Source organism: Lissotriton vulgaris, chromosome 10 (assembly GCF_964263255.1).
Source record: "Lissotriton vulgaris chromosome 10, aLisVul1.2, whole genome shotgun sequence".
NCBI lineage: Eukaryota > Metazoa > Chordata > Amphibia > Caudata > Salamandridae > Lissotriton > Lissotriton vulgaris.
This window is the reverse complement of record NC_141698.1, coordinates 200482097-200495047: the sequence shown is the minus strand read 5'-3', so window position 1 is coordinate 200495047 and position 12951 is coordinate 200482097. Positions and strand designations below refer to the sequence as shown.

The 12951-nt window shown below is 49.1% G+C and overlaps 1 protein-coding gene across 1 annotated transcript in view; it reads right to left on the bottom strand.

Moving 5' to 3' along the window:
- ACAA1 (acetyl-CoA acyltransferase 1) overlaps nucleotides 1–12951 on the bottom strand; it is a 141195-nt gene that overhangs the window by 87600 nt on the left and 40644 nt on the right. The window lies entirely within an intron of this gene.

The window sequence follows — 12951 nt, the reverse complement described above, 5'->3', positions numbered from 1 at the left end:
AATCTCTCCATCCAATCCATGATAGTGTCGCCATTTGCCCCACACCCTACCAAACTTCTTTGGGCACCCTCTCGCTTTGTATGTCACTCTTTCGGCTCCCATGTAGAGGTCCATACCCCTCCTCCGCTCCTCCAACTGTAGTACCTCCGGCGCCCCCCATTTCCGGGCCACATCTCTCTTGGCCACCACTAGGGCGAGTACCAGAAAGATCAGCAGTGGGCGGGCCAGATCTACATCATTTGTCATTCCCAGGAGTACAAGCTTTGGGTCTGAGGGAATGGGCGTCTATAGTACTTCCCCTAGTTCTGAGAGTACCGCCCCCCAATATGTTTGAATGTTCGGACAGGACCAGATAGTGTGAAGGAAGTCCCCCCTATCAAGGCCACATCTGAGGCAACATGGATCGGGCACTCTCCCCAGTTTATGTAAGCGTACTCTATCAAAGTAAGGTCTATGGAGTATTTTAAACTGGATCAGTCTGAGGCGGGATTTAATCGCTACTTCCCTGGGGTGCATGAGGACCATCCCCCAGTCTACGTCATCCATGGTCCCCACCTCTCGCTCCCACGTTGCCCTGAGGCCCTCTAGTTTATCTGGTATATTATTCATTATAGTTTTATACGCCAGGGACACCGCCTTCTCGGGCATCCGCTCCTGCAGGAGGCGGCCCTCTAAAGGTGCATACTCGTAGAGCGTCACTGTCAGTGCCTCCACCGCCCTCCACGCATGGCGTAACTGCATATATATAAAGTATTGGGATCGGTGGAGCCCGTACTCCTGTTGCAAGGAGGGGGAAGGATTGCAGCACCCCTTTCTTGATCACATCTCCCAAATTGGAGATGCCTATGGCAGCCCAGCCCTGGAACCCTTTCAACTTACTCAGCTCCTTCAGCCAGGCGAATTTCGACAGCGGGGTTTGTTTCGTAGGTTTGTGTTCCCAGCCAATTGTCTTAGTCGCCCTTTGCCATGCCCCTAACTAGATTTTAGTAGCTGGCAGCAGCCTAGCTTGTCTCCTACCACCGTACAGATAGTACAGATATGTGTGAGCACCCATGGTGTATCTTTCCAAAGATAGGTGGGGTGTGTGGCAGGTGCCTGTATCCACTCATGAAAATGGGCCAGATGCTCCGCCCAGTAGTAGGCCTCTAGGTCGGGCAGGGAGATCCCTCCATCATATTGGTGTCTTTGCAGGGTCACTAGCGCTACTCTGGGTTGCTTTCCCAGCCATAGAAAAGACCTCAAAGCCGCATGTATGTCACAGAAGACCCTACGCCGCATGGGGAAGTATTCATTTTGGAACGCATATAAGAATCGCGGGAGCGAAATCATTTTAAACATTGCTGCCCGGCCTAGCAGCGTCAGGGGAAGCGATTGCCATCTAGCTGAGTCTTCTGTAAAATTACATAGAACACGGTTAATATTCTGTTCATAGGAACGATCACCATCTGTCGTTATAAATATTCCTAAGTATGTAAACCCCTCTCTAGTGGTTTGCAAGTTCACAGGCAACATGGGCCACACATCCCCCTCCTTGGGGGTCATAGAGCGTCGACTTATGCCAATTGATCTTGTAGCCAGCCTTCGCTCCGTAGCGGTCCAGCTCTGAAAACAGCCCTGGTATGGTTACCTGTGGCTGTGTGATGTAGAGAAGCACGTCATCCGCGTACATAGAGAGTTTTTCCTCAGTGTTGTCCGCTTGCCCTATCCGGAAACCGGTAATCCCTGTATTTTGCCTAATTGTGCATGCCAGTATTTCAAAGGTGAGGGCAAATAACAGGGGGGACAGGGGGCATCCCTGTCTAGTACCCCGTCGTATACGGAATTCTCTTGACAGTGTACCGTTGACCCCGACTCTCGCTCTGGGGTCAGTGTAGAGCAAGCTGATCTTACGCTTATATTTGGGTCCAAAACCCAGACGCTCCAGCACTCCCTCCAGGAAGGGCCAGTGGACAGGAAAAACGCTTTTTCAGCGTCCAAGGATAGGAACTAATTGGGATCTGGTCTGTTACGTACCTCTAGTAGCCAGTTATGGGTCCGTCGCAGATTGTATCTTGTCGCCCTTTCCGGGAGGAACCCCGTTTGGTCAAGATGGACCAGTCCCGGTATAACCTTTCTCAGGCGGAGTGCTAGAATCGTGGCATAAAGCTTCGCCTCCACATTTACTTAGGGAGATGGGCCAGTAGGACGAGCAGTCCTCGGGTGGCTTACCCTGCTTTTGAATTGGAATGATGGTGGCCTGTCGGAGATCCAGCGGGAACTGCCCCTCCTCTTCAGCATCCACAAATAGGCCCATTAGGTGGCGGGTCAGGAGAACAGCTGTTTTATTAAAGAATTCCGCCGGAAAACCATTAGGGCCTGATACCTTCCTCGTGCGGAGCCTAGTCAGCACCTCCCTAATTTCGTCTTCCGTGATATCCGCCTACAGGTCCTTTTGATCCATCTCCTCCAGCGTCGACAGGTTAATGTGCTCCATGTATTGCAATGAGTCTTCCCTGGTCCCCAACTCCCGAGCGTCGTAAAAGGCTTCGTAGAATCCCGCGAAAGTCTCTGCAATTCCTACATCTGTTTGAGCCCATCTCCCTTGGTCATCCCTCACCTTCTCCACCCATCGTTCATCCCTCTCCTTCCTGCTCAGCCACGCTAAGAGCCTCCCAGATTTGTCCCCTACATCATATAGGCGGTGCAGAGTCGCCAGGGCCTGCGTTTTAGCCTCACCTCACTAGGTGCTTGTATTGGGTTTGTAAATCGGAGAGACGTCGTAGCGTCTTTGGGTCGCTAGTAGTCAGGTGGTCTCGTTCTAGCGCCAGTATCTGAACTTCCAGATCCTGAATCTCAGCTTGAACTTTTCTCCTACCTTCCGATACCCTGCATTGTGCCCTTTCTCGGATTACCATTTTGAGTGCTTCCCACAGTACCACCCGGGAGTCCACCGAGCCCACATTCTCTGCCAGATACACCTTCACGTCTGCTCTCAGGGCTCTTAGAATCTCTGCATTTTGTAAGTCCCAGGCCGACAGGCTAAATGTCGCGATCCCCGCCCTCCTCTTTCCTTCCGCCTCCAGCAACAATGGCGAATGATCCGATATGCCTCTTGCGCGGTATTCTGCCGTGTCCGAGACCTGCAACGCCTGTCTTGCCATGAAAATATAATCCAAGCAAGAGTACACTTTGAGTGCTCCTGAAAAGAAGGAATATGTCCTAGCTTCTGGATGGAGCCATCTCCAGACATCAAGTAGGCCTAATGTGCGCATTGCTTTGGCTAGTGGTGTAGTGCTCTGGGGATCGCCTGTCCTATCTATTGCAGGGTCCATCACGTCGTTGAAATCACCCCCTAGGATTTGAATCGTGTCTGCTGTGTTAAGGATAATGTCAGAGACTCCCCGGAGTGTACCTGCCTGTAGTTTGGGTGGGGCATAAACTGAGACGAACGTGTACTCCCTCCTTTTCCATTGTCCCCTTACCCCTACATATGTCCCATGTGGGTCCGACCAGGCCTGCGCTATTCTCATAGGTGGATGTTTTTTGATCAGGATTGCCACACCTCTGGAGCCTGACGTGAACCCTGCATGCGCCAGTACTTTATATTGCCCCCTTAGCCAGGAAGGCGCACTTGGTACCCCTCAGGTGTGTTTCCTGCAGGAGTATCACATCCGCCCCGGATCTTCTCACATAATTATTTACCAGGCCCGCTTAATCTTACAGCCCAGTCCATTTACGTTCCAGTACTTTAAGACCCTCTCGGGATCCCGGTTCCCCATTAGGATTTCCCATCATCGTATCGGAGAATAGTAACTTGTAGTGTCTAACGCCCTGAGGTGGGAGTCTTCAGGACATGTGCGCGTGTGCTCGCCATGACATGCTAAAACAACCTTCCAGTCCCCAGTCTTCCCCCCTCCCGGTCCCCCAAGAACAAAAGCAAAGGCAACTTCCCAGCGTTTGCCCCCCCACCTCCCTACCGCCCTCCCCTTCAAGTCCCATCAGCCACCAAACAGATTCTGGAACTTTCTGGCGAAGGAAGGTCAGTCACCCTCCCCTAATTTCTGACCCACACAACCCACCCCAACAACTTAGAAAAGCAGCATAACAAACAACTGCCCCACCAGTATTGCATATACGTGTTGCGTGGTGATATAGAACCACAGCCAATGGTGGAGTAAGTGTTATAAACTATAGGCACAATAAGAATAAAGTGTGTGAAACAACTTGCATGCTCCCGTGCTGAGCCAGTAATTTGTCCGTCTTCGGTCCCCCCTGTTTCATGCATTAGAATCCAAAACGTCCCCTTGCGAGGACAGGACCTCTTTAGCCGCCTCTTGCTCCAGTTCATTAATAGCCTCGACCAGGGGATCTATTGATCGGTCCTCCATGTCTTCCCCTCCCGAGGTGGCGCCTCCAATGTCGTCTTCTTCCTCAGACCGTGTGTTGCTTTCCAGGCAGCGAAACCTAGACCCTGCTTGATCTCCCATGGTAAAGTTCTTGTCCCTGCGTAGCCGTGTGGTCGTCAGATTCCGCGTAGGATATGGTGTCGTCTTCACCTGTTTGGAGCCGTGTGTCCTTTGCGTCTTCAGTGCTTCCCACTGAGATCCGGGCGCCGTCCTCTGCTTCACCGCTCCCTCCAGCTCCCCATCTAGTCTCCGGAGCGGTGGTCGTTCCTCTAGCCATTGCCATGCATCATCTGGGTGGGTGAAGAAGTATGTCTTCTCCTTGAAGAAGACTGAGTTTAGCCGGGAAGAGTAGCATATACCGGCTCTGAAGGGCCCCTAGCTTGGCTTTGACCGCATCAAATGAGCGTCTCTGTTTTTGAACTTCCTGACTATAGTCCGGGAAGATCATTATCTGTACATTCTCCATCCGTTATTTCACCCAGCTTCCGCGCCTCACGGAGGATTTCATCTCGATCTGCAAAGTTAAAAATCTAGCGATAATCGGGTGAGGTCTCTCACCCACCAATGGTTTTGCCAGGAGCGCCCGGTGTGCCCTTTCGATAATGAAACAGTTAGAGAAAGTCGCCTTAGGTAAGTTCTGTAGCAGCAATTTGCGGAGGAAGTCCACCATGTTGGATCCCTCAATCCCTTCTCTGAAGCCCACGAAGCGGAGGTTGTTGCGGCGGGCCCGGTTTTCCGCATCGTCCACCTTCCACTGTAGTGGTTTATGAGAGGTCATGAGCTCCCTCAGGTCTTTCTGGAGCGAGTGGATAGTGTCTTCCGCTTCCCCCAATCGAGTTTCGGCCGTGGTCACCCTCTCCGTGAGGTTGAGAAAATCTTGTTGTAAAAGTGTCACCTCAGAGTCCACTTCCCCGATCTTCAGCTCCAGTGCCGCCCTGGATGCCTGAATGTCGTCCCTGGACGCCTGTATGGCTCCCATCAAAAGCGCCGTGTCTGACCGCGGGCCTGTTGCCTCCGCTCCTGGCAATGTCGTGGCTGGGACCGATGCATATCGATCCATTGTGCTCGACTAGGAACCTTAGGGGTCGCTTCCTTCTTGCCCATCTTGGCGATCCGGGGGGGGGGGGGGGGCGCGTGCACTCCGGAGGCAGGTCGAATCTCCGACTCCGTGGCCGTCACTGCGTGTCCCAAGGTCTCTTATAGTCTCTCTCTCCAGCAGCAGTTCAGTACGGCACCCCCTGCGCTTCCCGCTCTATCTGTAGCGGGGCAATTGCGGAAGGGCTTTAGGTCTGAATATCCTCCACCTGCCCCTGAATCCTCTCACCGCCAATTTCAGGGCCCCTGTTCCATCGGGCCGGCTCCCAAGGGCTTTGATGTCGTCTCGGGCGTGGGTGTTGTGGGGGGAGGGGGGGGGGGGGAGAAGAGGAGCGCCCAAGCTGTCAGAGCAAATGTCCGAACGTTCTCCCCAAACGGTGCCTCTTATTCCCGTCCAGGCAGCGCTATCCGCCTCCCACACTGTAATCCTGTGCTCTCTACGGGCCCGGCCTGTCTCTCAGTCCTCGGCCTTGCGTCCTGTGCCTCCCGGCTCCAGCCGTGCTCAGACCTCCCGGCTGTCTCTGCACCCAGCGGATCTCCGCCTCTGCTCTCCCAGCTGTCCCTGATGATCCACGGCTGCTGTTCGCACAGTACGCGCAGGCCGCACCTCTTGCCCCAAGGGGCCGCCCGCCAGCTCCCTGCAGTGTCCGGCAGTCACCAGGTCCCCCGAGGGGGGGGGGCTCACCTTCTCGGGCCTCTGTCTCCGCTACTGCCCCGGACGTGTCGCAGTCAGTCTGTATCCTGGGATTTCGGCGTTCCGCCCCCGCTGGTTGGTTTAGCTGTGGAGGACCCACTCCGCCGCAATGTAGGGCTCGGCTCTCCTGCTCCCGCCGCAGTCTCAAGGATTTACCCGCGAGGGCGCTGCCATCTTGGAGCCACAGCGTCGCTCAGGAGTGCAGTGAGTCTTCGGCCGTATACAACGTTTGCGGCTCAATTTCCTGGTGTCCGTCTCTTCTCCCAACCCGGCTGGATTCTCCGGAGACTTGTTGCGGCTAATTGGGGGATCTCTGGACGTCGTCAGGTATGTCGGATCTTGGTGGCTCGCCGGAGCTGCAGCAGCCTACGTCTTATTCGGCCATGTTGTTGGCCACGCCCCCCAAGGCTGAAATTCTTGAACAGTTTTGAAAGAGCAACATTTTTCCGCTCAGAACATGGTCATACAGCCTACAAGTCCTCAACCAATCACACATCCATCCCTTACCCTATCTGAGCCACAAACACAACCCACTATGTCCCACTGAGCTCAGCACAAGCTGTCTTGAACACTATAAAACCAAACTATCCCACCTCACTATAATCACTGAGCCGAGCATGTGCGCGTACATCTAACCTTTATGAGCCAAACACAGGCACCTACAGACTAATAGACTTCAATTTGACTCACGGATGTTAAAAAATTCTACCATACTCAAGCAACCCATTTGAGCATGAAATATACTAACTTTAATGACTTGGCTCTTCATACCTTCACATGCCACAAAGCATTACTCATTCCTGCATACTCCTGTATCTTGCCATACCTCACTATCTCACCACTTGTACACAGTACCATGCCTCAAGCTTAGCCCACCACTCCCTCAAATGCTCTACTGTGCTGCTCTAATGTATCAGAAAGGAGATATGAGGTCTGTTTGCAGTCTCAGTCTGGACAAGGGGAGATAGTGCTGCATCATCTTAAGGGTTTTCGGCACATGTAATAGCAGTTCTGCCTTACCAAAGTCGGTAGTATGCCATAATCCTTCTTTCACTATTAATGAAAGCATTCTTATACCATCAGCTATTGCTTTTGGCTTTTTCCATACAGCCAAGCGATCCGGGCTTGGTTCGCACTGCCTGTCTGTGAAAGGCAGGCCAACTATATGATGTCTGCTAATGTAAGTGGACACCCTGCACCAGTCCAGACAACCCATTTGGTGATTTAAGAGGTCTTAGACAACAGTAGAAAGCTTTCTAAGTGGTAGCTGTGGAAAGAAGCCTTCAGGCTTAGTCCAGAAGGAGTGTAAAGCAGCTTGTTTTACCAGAATGCAATCTTATATGTATAGATTAAGTGAAAAAGAACCACACAAGGTATTTATAAAAATATGTATTTGATACTCTCTAACACCTACAAATATCTTCTACCCAGAGATATGTACAATGCACACAATACTTTGCAAGGAAATCAAGTAAATAGCACAAAATACATAGTGGACTCTGGGGTGCGGGGAGGACCAGACCGTGTACTAAGAAAGTGGTATAGGAAACCACAACTCGTGTCAAGACAATGTCTTTAGGACGTAGAAGTGCTGGGGACTCAAGGAACCATCCAAGGTGAGAGACTAGGAGCCCCACCGGGATCGTGTGCAGTGTGGGAACACAACTGCGTTCTCTGTACAAATCAACTTATAAGTCCCGGTTTCAATTTTAAAGGAAAAGGACCCTTCCCAGTGGACTTCGAAGAAACCCTGTGGAAGGCAGAACGTTGGAGAGCCACCCCACCCGTGAATACCCTAGTACCTACGTTACCTACACCAGGGAAGCAGGGTGCATAGGTGTAAATTAGTGTCAGAAACCGCAGTCAAACCCAATGGAGCACTTCGGGAAGATGCCACTGCTTGAGAAGGAGAAAGTGTGCGGTGGAATCCGAAGGTGGATTCAGGAAGAGAAGCACCTGCAAGCTGAGTGACCCGGAGACCTAGAAGACGAATGCCTACTGATGTTGAGTGTTGCAGGAGAGTTGACGGTAAAACAAATGCCCACGGATGTAGAGTATTGCAGGAGAGTTGACCAGGACCTTGACTGTGCAGCTGTGAGGACCATGCAAAGCTGAGGAAGACAAAGGTCATGAGGAGTGCAGGAGCTGTACCACGTCGGATGTCGAGAGCAGAGGGATCAGTGTCCCTCGGGAGCACCGAAAAGCCTTGGCCGCTGCAGCAAACGTAGACATCGAAGGTGCAATGCAATTGCAATGTGCAATGTCAGGACCAGCAAGGTCCAGGGGACTCACTGTAGGAAGATGGCTCTGTATATACTATACCAAAGTAAGGTATAGTGGGCACATAGCCCAGTGGAACCCCAAAGGTAGGCAGAGGTAAAGTTAGATAGCATCTCACTCTCCATTTGTGGTAGTGTGGTCGAGCAGTAAGGCAGTATCAGAGGATAGTGTTGAGCATTTGTTGCATTTCTCACACAAGGGGGTCAGAAGTAAGATTATGCTACACAATAGAAAAATCTATCCTATATTACTTCTAAGAATCATTACTCACACAGGATATAGGGTAGCATTATGAGACTCAGAAAAAGGCTGTGACAGGGGAAGGGCACATCTGCGTTTTGGAAGAAAACTCACTCACCGAAGGTGACATGCTTCATCATTGGGTTCCTCCAACACACTGGGACAGCAAGGTACCCAGTGTGGGCTACAACTTACCCAGAAGGGAAGGAGCCGGAGTGTTGTGTATACAAAGCACGTGCAATTTCAGTACCTCAAGGGGGCAGTGAGGGGCAGAGTGCAACAGAAAATAAAAGTGTATTAAATCTAAATCCATGGGAGCAACAACTTTATTAGTTTCGTCCTACGGGATAGACGATAAAAGCATTGTGATCCATGGTTTTATTTATTTTTATTTACTTGGGTTTTATATAGCGCTGGCTATACCCGGAGGTATCAAAGCGCTTTACTTGAGGAGAGTTACATAGGTTACAAATTATACCTTGTTATAGAAGGTACAACAGTTACAAGTTAAATTTTTAGGTTAATGAGAGGTAGGGGGTAATGTAAAAGGGTGAGGGGAGGGAGAATTGAGCGGAGCATAGGCATAAGGGTAGACAAAGCAGGCAGGTGGAGAGGAATTCAGGGGAGAGAGGAAGGGAAAATGGGACGTAGCCAAAGAATAAAGGAGGGAAGCGGAGGTGGAGGAGGTAGGGGACACAGCGTGGAGACAGGGAAGTAACTGTGTCTGACGTCCGGCTGGGTGGGACAGGAATCATTCTCAGTCCTCAATTTTGTCTGATCCCCATTTTCACGGTGGACTCTCTCAGCAGGGTCGCTGAGACTCCAGGGAATAAGATGCTGAAACCCTCCCCAACAAGGGGAGCCAAGTGCTTTGGTCACGGGCACACTCTGAGGAATGAAGGAGGGAAGAGGTGGGGAGAGTGTAGGAAACCCAGCAGGAACACAGTGACCGAAGTCCGGCAGGGTAGGAGACTGCTCCCAGTGGTAAGGGGAGCAGTTCCAGACCTCCACTATGTGTGACACCCTTGTCACTGTGGACTCTCTCAGAGGGGTCTCTGAGACTCCAGGGCAAAGATGCCAGATCCATCCCCAACAAGGGGAGTAGGAGTGCTTTGGACAAGGGTATAGTTATGGGGGCCATTTCAGGGAGTCAAGCTGGAAGAGAAAGGCCCTCCCTGTAAAAGGGTTTAATGGGATTACCTCTTCCAACTTGGCTGTCGCCAGGTTTACAAAGCACCAGGTTGGAAAGAGGCGCTCCGTGTTGCTCGTACAGTTGGCATTTTAAGGACAGGCAAAACGCTTTAAACGAACATCTGCAGAGCCCCTAATAAAGTTTTTAAAAATGCGGCAAACACCTAATCAGGTGTGCGTCCAGTTAGATTAAAGTTAGTTACTTGGGTGGTTCCAGCATTATACTTTGATGGCGCCGCCTTCGACCGCAACCGCCATCTTAGGGTCAGGTATTGAGCTTTTGTTGCCTCTCCCCCCTCCGGAGCGTGCTGCCAACCGCAGGCCCAGTATCAATACACAGGCAGTCATCAGGGGGCCCGCCACTACGACACACATCAGTCAACAACGAATGCACAGATACACAATCACGACTTCTCAACATCACTGTAATCGGAATGGCTAGTGTTTGCAATGCATTTAAGCCACCATTTTAAGAACAGGCTTTGTTATGATAAGAGCCCCGCAAAGTGTGAAAACTTGGGTTATGGATGTATACCCCATTATGTGGTCAACATGTGTCTGCCTACGTGACAATTAAGTTCAAGGCATTCATCATGATCAGGATTTTAGGTCACTCTGCTGGCATATAGTGCAAAGAATAAAATATAGAAAAATTATACTCCTGCCTCAATTCTTGACCATCAATCCATAGCAATGACAGTCAGTATGATAGGTCAGAGGGCCCTGTAAGCAAGTAGTAAAAACAACATATCAATGAGAGAAATAATTTCACTACACCAATGTGGACCATCACCCTTCACTCAGGTGAAATGCCTGGTCAACCAGGATTCAAAGATCTTACCTAAGATCAATGTGTATGATCCGACTGAACCATCAACAGAGTCGCTCACCATGTTTATGCCGCTAATTAGAGGTATACATTAAAATTAGAGGTTGGTAATAACAATATGGACACGCCAGGATACAGACATTACCTTAACAGTGGTAAAAAGTCTAACAAAAGAAGTCACATCAAGGGGTGTGTGTTCATGTTAAATTCTCAAACTAGGACCCAGTCCATTGACTTTATATCGAAGATAAAGGTATTGATGATGCCTACATCAATAACTGGGAGGGGACACATGGTCTTCATACTAGTAAAATACTGTATCTGATCCACAAAGGTGAAAACAAGATAGTATATGTGGGCCGGAACCATCGGAGGCCCTAAGGTGTAGCCGTGTCAAACATGTGAAGGTAAGGGGTGAGGTTGAGCTGCTCAACCAAGTCAATTTCAATTCAATTCAATTCAAAAAGCTTTTATTCGATTTGTACATACAAATCATACAAGCAAAAGATACATAGTTAAAATGTTTAAAATCACCGTATGAACACTTATAGGAAAAGATGGTAAGACAATGTGCAAAAGGCTGGAGTGCAACAATTAATAAGTAATCTTGCCATATAGAGTCAACGTACTATTATAAAATGCAAGACATTAAAAAATGAACAGACAGGAGATCAGTAGGGATTACTCGATAGGCCTTTCCTGGCAGCTGTACATCAAAATTTTTAAATAATCATAATATACTGTGGGCATCAACAAATAAGAATAATACCTTAAATACAGAAATTGGTATAAAACTTAAAGGCGTATATATACAGACAGGAATGTAAACAGTAATAGCAACATAATACAATTCCTGGCAGCTGTATAACATAGGTACAGACAGGTGAGTATAAAAATATTATAGTGCAATACTTTTCCTGGCAGCTGTACACTTCAGAATAAAAGTAGCCAGAAAAAAGCAGATCTCCTCGTTCTCTAATGAGGATAAAAATATCAGTGCTGTTTCTGTAGTACGGATATTGTATTTAATAAAAATTGGCTTAAGGTATTTTAACCTAAGAAAATGAAAAAATTTACAGAAAAGTAAAAAGTGGCAACTACTCTGCCGAGAAATACTGTCACACGGACAGGGTATATCTGAACTGGTTCTTGTGTTTGGAAATGCAACCAGATGGTGAACAATACCCAATCTGACACGTGTTAAAACATACTGATGAGAGGGACGGGTCACATACACAAGATAGGATTGGAACCCCGAAGTTAAATTTAAATCTTTATAAAATTTCACGGTAATAAGATTGCCAGAAATTTTATCTCGCTCTGCCTTTCGGAAGTTTAGAAACGTTGTCTTAATTTCTTTTTTTGAAATAGAAACAACCTCTTCAGGCTCACGGAACACATCAATATTAAAAAGAAGGAGATACCAACGGTGGATGTATCTCAACCACTGTATGCGTGAAGAGTGGTCCAAGCCTATACAATCAAGAATAATATCCTGAGTAAATCGAGTCTCTGGCTTAGCCCAAATAGAACGCCACAGTAAAAGTGGCCGGACTACTGCTAAGTCAGAAATGAACTCGATCCCGACTTCTTCATGGATCAGCTGAGTGGAGGCAGAAGGGGGAACACATAACAACCTCCTTAAAAACTTATTTTCCTCCTTCTGCAGGGATATACCCTCACTATGGCCCCATACACCTGCCCCATACAGTGCAGAGGAGACACAACAAACATTATATATGTTCATCATGTCTAAAATGCTTCGTGAGCCAAGTTTAGAGGCAAAACGAAAAATACTGCTAGTAGACCGCAGCATTTTTAGTCTGATAGAATCAAATTCCGAGGTCCAAGACCCGCTATTGTTGTATGTAATTCCTAGATAACAAAAGGACTTGACAGGAGTCAACTTTTCCTTATCCAGGAAAAAGGTATGCTTTGCCTGCTTAGCTGCCCGACCGCATGACATAACATACGTCTTGGTTTTGTTCACGCGGAGCCGCCTAACTTGAATAAACTGCATAAAATTATCGATTAGGCGCTGAAGGCCCATCTGTGTTCGGGATAAAAGAACAGCGTCGTCCGCGTAAACAGCGGAACAGGTTTACCACCAATCAGGGGGGCATCTGCTGGGATGTCAACCAAGGAACGGTCGACGTCATTGATGAAGAGGGAAAATAAAAGCGGGGCCAAAACACATCCCTGGCGTATGCCCCGAGACACTTTGAAAAACGGGGTAC